Here is an 8086-nt window from a genome sequence, read left to right as displayed (position 1 = left end):
ATTTTTGCTAGCACTAATTTGAATGTTGGGGGGAATCAAACGCATTTTACTCGCAGTACTCAAGCTGACTTACCTTTGCTTGAATGACGGCGTACTCACAACGTGGAGGCTTAAAAATAGCCAAATCTTGTACCCAGTCCTTGGTGAATTGGATGTGCGCCTCCAGAGATTTATAATTGCGAAATTGGTGCGCCGTGTATGCTCTGACTCCACAGACAAGGTATGAGAGTAGATCATGCTAAGTCAATAGCGGTTTGGTCTTCAGGGTTTCTACTCCACGGCTATATTTCATACGGGTCCACATTTCAACAATCAAGTACCGTCTCTTTGCATCTGGACAGAATCTGTACCTATATATATATATATATATATGTATCTATACCGTCATTTTCTTTTGAGCTACGTTTCAGAATGGTTTGTAGCAAACTTGTTTTGATTCGTGACCTGCCAAGATGGTGCTGCGCTCCCACAATGCATTGCGACATTACGTCAACTCCAAAGCCCTTTGCGTGCAGGAGTGTATGCGCATGCGCATTGCCACGGTGGTTTAAAAAATAAAGATATAATGAAAAGTAATTAATAAAAATTAAATATTTAAACATTCCCACAAATGTGCAATGAACGTGCAAAAACTCTCTTTAGTAGTTGTTGCTGTTTCTTTCTTTCTTTCTTCTTTTTTTTTTTTTTTTTTGAAAAATAACGACGTCTCTGAGGCGCGAAATCTGACAGCGAGAGGAACGGCCGGATACAGGAGACGGGAAGAAACAAGCCGATTATGTTCGCGTTAATTAAGTGGTTGGAAGATGTAAAATTCTCAATTCTGCCAACTGAACATATACGAGATTTTAATGAGGATGAATAATTAGCCGGCATGGAGGAAACGGACCTTTATTTCGTGGAGTGGCGACAAGAAGCCAAGGCGGGTGGCCAGTCTAAGAAGCCTCCATCATCAAGCTAGCAGGTGCCTTTTCCCATATAATATTACTTTATTCTCGCTTATTTGGAACGGAAGCGTAGAGCTGCCACCCAGGCAAAAGAGAAATATAAGTATATCACGTTATAACGTGAAAAGTTTATCGTTCTAACAATATACTATCATGTTTGAACAACATGTTTGAACAACATTGTACGAAAAATGCACATAATTATCACGTCCGTACAATATTGTGCGAACGTGACAATTATGTATATTATAATAATGTGATATTATATTATACCAGTGGTTCTTAACCTGGGTTCGATCGAACCCTAGGGGTTCGGTGAGTTGGTCTCAGGGGTTCGGCAGAGCCTCCGCTGTGACGTGCACGGCTCATTTTGTGCACCAGTAAAAAACATATCTACGTCTAATTTGAAAAAAAAAACACACTTTATTTTTCACTAAAGAGGGGTTCAATGAATGCGCATATGAAACTGGTGGGGTTCGGTACCTCCAACAAGGTTAAGAACCACTGTATTATACAAACATGAAAAGCATAATGTTAGAACAATAAACATTTCACGTCATAACGTGATACAGCTCTATTTTTCTTTTGCCTGGGTGGCAGCTCCACGCTTCCATAATTTGGTAATCAAAATATGTAACTTAATTAATTATATTGTGACGTACTTTTGCCTTTTCTTATTATTCTGCCTTCTCAATAACTATCAAAGCCTATTCACATTTAATTTGGCTTTCACAGAAATCCTACCTCTCCTTCTGGCTACAGAGTACTTACCAAGGTTAGAAACAAAGAACAGTTATGCTTTATTAATGTTCGCTAATTACAATGTTCCACATTTCCTTGCTTTTTAAGTCATTTTTAGGCTTTTTAGAGTTTTTGTTTTTTATTTTTTTTAGCAGTAATGTTTCTGCCTATTTATTTCAGCCCATGAAATCGAATGCAGATCTTCCTAATGTGAGATTTACATAAATGTAAGTAATTTTGTTTGTCATTGTCATTAATGTTGTTGCTGTTGTTGTTTTTGTGCAGTTTGCAATCATATAAACCTAGCAAGCATCAGTCAGCACAGTGACTAACCTAAACAGATTCTTGCTTTATTCACATATATTATATGTAATTATATATACCTGCACATTGTACCTAGGGTTGCAACCACTTGGCCCCACCCCATTGTTGTGACAGGCCTGATTGTACTTATACACTGCATCTGAACAGGGAACAGTCTGCCACATTAATGTATTTTTAAGTGACTTGTTTGTAATACATGAATTTGTTTTTTACAGATGTCAAAGTCTCAACCTCATGCTGCCCTCCCCCATCCTCCTAAAGTAAGTATTTGTTGTTGTAGTTTTTTATGCGGTGTCTGTGTCACATGCTAATCATAATTATTGAAATAACTGTTTTCTAACAGATTTTCCAAAACACTAGTTATGTTTGTTGTCATTCAGACCAGTACTACTGCTTAGACATTGTTTAGTTGTCATGCATGTTTGACAAGCTCGTTATGATACCAAAACAGTAGGCCTATCACAATAATCGATATATCGACTTAACACACAGTACATGTACATGACCTCAATAATTGTTGATGATGTAATTTATCCGCCATTATATTTACAAAAATAAAATATAATGATAACAAAACAATAACATTAAATATCATTGTTTTCTATTTGTTAGAAAATTTACTATTTATTCAAGTTTTTAAGGTATCTAATATTTTGATTCCTAATTTCAATGATCTAAATACTTTAAGAATTAGATGTCGGTTTGTCAATTGAAAGTGTGTAGATCTTGCATTATTATGGTGTTATATTATGATTATACATTCAAAGACATAAAATGGTCTTAAAATGACAATGACATAACTTGTCGCAATTGTTTATGGGGCAATATACCGACCAACAAAAAGTCGTTATCGTAACAGGCCTTCAAAACACACAGTTTTATGATTGATAAATTAAAAAAATAAATACATTTAATTTCTCTGAGATTCTCTAATATTCAGTTACAGTTCACAACACAGCTACCCGTACATGCAGTATTATACTGTAAATATAAATCTCTGCATTTAGCATCCCACTAGAAGCGTCACAGTTACTGCCTCTTTTTTTTTTTTTTACAAATACCTGTACTATCACTAACACATTTACTGTTTTACTTTTAGCCTGTGGATACAAATGCAGATTTCCTTAATGTAAGTTGTGCATTTTAATTACATCATGTTATTTTTATTATTATTTATTTATTTATTTTATTTTACATTCAAATATTTCAAGCTTCTTGGTTAAAGAAGCTTGATTGCTAGTAGGTAAAGAATAGTTCACCTATAATTCATATTCCCAATTAATTTCTCACCTCTGATTGAATGCCTTTGTTTGTTTTCCTATAACAAAACATTTTTGCTGGATATATATGGTGAATTTATATGCATAGATACAGTCGTAGTGCTTGACACATGCAAACAGCAGTAGATGTACTAAAAAGGAAATAATTACAATCATGATGTTGATTGCTGATGTCAGTATATATATTTTAGAGGAATGTTTTGTTTTTCACCCAAAATAACTATATCGCTTCAGAAGAGATTTATTACCCTACCGGACTCTTATATATTGTTCTGTTTTTTGTTTGTTTTTGTTATTTTCAGGTTCAATGGTGCGTGTTCTTCTAATGGCCGCCTTCCCACTGGAGGTTTTGATCCACAGCAATTTAAAAGGTAATCAGCTTTGAAAGTCAGTTCAAATGGTTAGCTAATAGTACTTTAAAAAGCCTACAACTCTGTCACCAGTTTCTTTACCAAAAATTACCCATAAAAGTATCGCTCAATAGCATATATTGTAGTTCAAATGTTTAGTTGTACAAATATCAAATTTTTGGAAATCTAAAACTAGTCAAACACTCAAATGTTCATGCTTTTTATAGGAGGACAGAGCAAAACGGACATCGGCGCAGAGTGAAGAACTGCCCTTGATAAGGACACTATGACAGCCATATATAGTAAGTGAAGACTTTCTGTGTATCTAAAATTGCATACAGCACAAGTAACTTACTTTGCAACCATTAAAATAGGTTGTAAAGTAAGTTACCAATACAAATAGGTGATGATGCATTGTAGTGGTTGGTCTCAGACAAAGAAGGTCAACAGATTTATGAATGCTGGAAGGTAAGGAGAGACGACCAAAAGGGGTGTTAGCATTACTGTAATGTGAACTGGATAGACTTCCCATCTAGGAAAAAAAAGAGGTAAAATTATGCGTAAAATATATCTGTATTAATATCTGTATCTATATAAACAGAAATATCTGTTTGCTAAATGAAGCCAGCTAACATAAATCACATTTTTATTTTAACTCTGATAAAAGTAATAGAACTGTGACTTTTGTTTGTTACAGTGGGGGTAAGGAAGGGGTTTCCCAGCGTGTCCAGAAGGGCTTTGAGGATTGCAGTGAAAGCTGGGGGAACTGAGACTGTGTGTGTATATATATATTTATATATATATATATATATATATATATATATATATATACACACATATATGTATATGTGTGTGTGTTTCTTTTAGAATGTTTAAGTATGTAATGAGAATAAACTTATAAAATGAATATTCCTTGCTTGATTGATATGCTATATGTATGTTTTAAACATCAAATAAAGATTTCTTTCAGATGTTACATGTGAATGTGTTTTCTTAGAAATATATGAAGGGTTAAATTTATATTTTTTTGAATGATTTTAAATACATTTAAATTGTATTTTGAAATATATTTTATTAATATATTTCAAAATATACAAAAAATGGCCAAAAAATATATGTGCTAAAATACATTTTAAATATATAAATATATTTTAAAATGTATTTTAAAATATATTTTTTTACCGTATGGGCAAAGCTACACCAGAGGGTTGTGCTGTGTAACAGGTTGGTGCAGGTGGTGTTATCTACATTTGAACATTAGGCAACAGTCTCATGAAGACACTTTCTATTGTTCACTAAAGACCAACAATAACAGAGACAAAGGGAGAGCAGCAGAACTAGTGCTAACAATTAGCACTGCTAGCCTGCCCACCAACACCAGCTAATGTTCTAAAAACGATGATCAATGATTTTGCTGTAACGGCTCCAGCTGTCTGTGTCAGGGACACGTTGGAGATGAAGTGAGTGATCCAGTGACAAAGGTTTGGAAAGCTGCAGTCAGCTGAGACTAAAGGAGTCACCTGACCGAGAGACCAAATGTTTCACTGAGAACGTCCAGATGAACAGAATCAACCTTTGGGATAATCTGTTCCACACATCCATGTTTCACTTACTGCATTATATTTCCTCATTGCTGTGCACACAGGCCTGTGGCTTATAACCAACTCCAAGTTCAGACTCAGAGGCTGCTGAAGCTGTTTTCTGGAACAGAGACGTGTTGGATATAAAAGCAACTCTTCTTTATGTGTCAGCACTGAGGAAAGGAGCAGCTTCGTTTCTAAGTGTATGAAGGACTGTAGCAGTGTGTGTGTGAGCTTTATTTCACAGACAGAACCATGTCAAAAACACAACTTCAGGTAAAAACAATACAAAATCAAAGAGTCTGATCAGAAGGATTAAACAGAGGAGTGTGGGACTGTTTTTAACAGACAGCAGGTTAAGCCAGGCTGGAGGAGTAAACTGAGCCTCGGTGTGAGCAGCAGTGTGTTTGACAGGAAGCTGAGATAAACAGTCTGGAGCCCATTTAGTGCTTCATATGAAAGTGTGAGGATTTGAAAGCAAATCTAAAATCAAGCAGGAGTCAGTGTGAGAATGATTTGTGCTTTTCCTCAGTCAGATGCTGGGAGTTTCAGTTCATCCATGTTCAGCGTGCTGTGCTTTGTGTAACAGGAGAATATGACAGTATAAATCAAGTCTTCATGTCACTGAAAGCCTCCACAGTCTGCTATGGAGGTGCATCAGTTTGGATTTACAAGAAGAACATTTCTTAAACCTGCCACAAGATGGCGCTCCAACAGAAGGGATGTCCACAGTGTAACACAGACACACACATACTGTGTGAATGTGTGAGTGAATGGGCTTTCAACACAAGGCTTCTGCTGCTACCTTTAATGACATAATTAGCTAACAAGAACAAACTGTTAATTACCACCAAAGAACGGCTCCAGATTTTAGCTGCTGACCATTTTGTGAAACGTTGATTACATCAGCTTATTGTTGATTTTTCAACCTTAATATCAGCTGCTTTAAAGGAGCCTGGTTCTCTGGCAGTAACACTTTTCTTCACTAGATGCAGTGCAGGCACAGTCTGTGTTTCTAAACTACACACTAATGTTCATTGTTGTGCAGCTAAATCCTCCCTCTGGATGGGAAGAATCCCTGTCAGGCTTCAAACACCTGGCTTGGTGTTCTGGAGCTAATGTGTCACCTGTGAGGACTCTGAGATGAACACACAGCAGACACTTCAGTTCTCCGTCTGTGTGTCCTCAGTTTCCCAGCATGCCTTGGCTGTGGTGGTGGAGGTGAATGAGGGGGAACATGCTGCTCTGTCAGCACTCAGGTTTCATACCTGGTGATCTCAGAGGACAAAGCGGCGTTACAGCAGCGCACGTTGATGAGACCTGATGCTCTGAACAGTTCAGACTTCAGCCTCACTCTGAGAAAACAAACGACTGACTGTCAGCAGCAACTACACCTGCTCCATCAGTGACGGAGAGAAGAACTGAGACTGAGAGACATACAGCTGCAGGTCAAAGGTCAGAAACGCCCGCTCTTTGTACGGGTCAGGAGTTAGTACTGCAGAGGTCAGAGGTCAGCTTGCTGACAAACCATTTGAAACAGTTTGGAGCTAAAAGCACAACAGCAGAGGAAAGAAGAGACACTGCAGAGATGATGCAAAATATTGTGTTTTGTTCTCAGCTGTCAAAAAGTGTAACACACGTGTTCCAGCACAGCCTTTGTGTACTTTCACTTCTCCATACTGTCCATTGGAAATCCTGTTTGTTACTTTTTGATTTCAGTCCATGTGTCCAAAGCAAACTTCTGTCCCACACTTTCTCTGCTGACTCTTCACCGATGCTCAGATGATCTCAGATGATTTCACCAGAACTCATCAAAATTCGGGCTCCACAGAAACCCAGACGTCACTAAACAAGCGTAACAAGCAAAGTGAAAACTGGTCGTTCAGCTTTATTGACCAAAGATAAGCTCACATGTCACCTCATGACACAGACACTTATTTCCACAGCATGCACGAGGACTGACAATAAGTGTCTATAAAGCCACTTCTATCTGCCACACCTGTGCTTCTGTCATGGTTGCTCTCCTCTCACTCTGTCATTTATCCACAGTCTGCCTCCCTCTGCTCCGTCAGCTGACGTCCTCTCTACACCACCTGCTGTGTTTTATCCTGCAAAAACACATTTAAGAAGCGTTGCACCGAGTAACGGGAGGAACTGCTATAAAATCCATTTAAAGGAGGTGGTGCTGAGTGCTGTGACTGGGGTCCCACCACTGACATCACGGGTGGAGGACATGTTGGAAAACTGCTACAAAGTGCTGTGCAGCCAGCAGAGCTTACAGTCTGTCCTGTGTGTCATACAGGCTCTCACACTTAGTGTTTCTGTGACACATTGAAGAGAAGTTTGTGTTGTTCACAGTTGTGCTTGTACTGAGTGACAGCTGACATGACCTAACAGGAATAATGTGTCTGTGCTGAATGAGAAGTAACACACAATGAAGTCTTGATGCATCTCAATCATCCAGGAAAGTGAGTCTGTTGCTTCTGTTCATCTGGACGCAGCGTTTTGTGGGAGAAACGTGTCGTCATCATCAGGTGACGTCTTCAGTCTCAGCTGCAGGTTTCAGTCTTACAAACAGGACATTTGCATAAAGACTGAAAGCAGCTGCAGGAACGATGGGCTGGGAGCTCCGTTCCTTCATCTTAATTATGCAGATTCTCAGGACCATTGATCAACAACCACTGATCCATGTCCATGAGTCCCATTCACAGAGATGTGGGAATGGCTGCAGTCACAGCATGTAAGATGGAAATAAATGAGAAGTATTTAGCTGAAGTGGATTTGATTTATGTTAGTTCTTTTTTAACTTGTAGTTCTACATTGGAAGATTATTGTGATATTGAAATATAAAAATACATTTATATTCT

The 8086-nt window shown here is 37.9% G+C and overlaps 1 long non-coding RNA gene across 1 annotated transcript; it reads left to right on the top strand.

Annotated features, from left to right (window-relative positions):
• The first annotated feature begins 706 nt into the window (after positions 1 to 706).
• On the top strand, positions 707 to 4344 carry LOC146679610 (uncharacterized). The gene is made up of 7 exons (XR_014918537.1): positions 707 to 961; positions 1680 to 1719; positions 1866 to 1912; positions 2225 to 2269; positions 3109 to 3138; positions 3592 to 3660; positions 3867 to 4344. It is a non-coding gene; the product is annotated as an uncharacterized LOC146679610 (long non-coding RNA).
• Positions 4345 to 8086: the final 3742 nt, after the last annotated feature.

The sequence above is a fragment of the Copadichromis virginalis genome, unplaced genomic scaffold, assembly GCF_057382275.1.
Source record: "Copadichromis virginalis isolate Kocher_CV1m ecotype Utaka unplaced genomic scaffold, C_Virginalis_male_GT1.1 unmapped_scaffold_1, whole genome shotgun sequence".
Taxonomy (NCBI): domain Eukaryota; kingdom Metazoa; phylum Chordata; class Actinopteri; order Cichliformes; family Cichlidae; genus Copadichromis; species Copadichromis virginalis.
The sequence above is the reverse complement of the archived record's forward strand: the minus strand, read 5'-3'. Positions and strand labels throughout refer to the sequence as shown.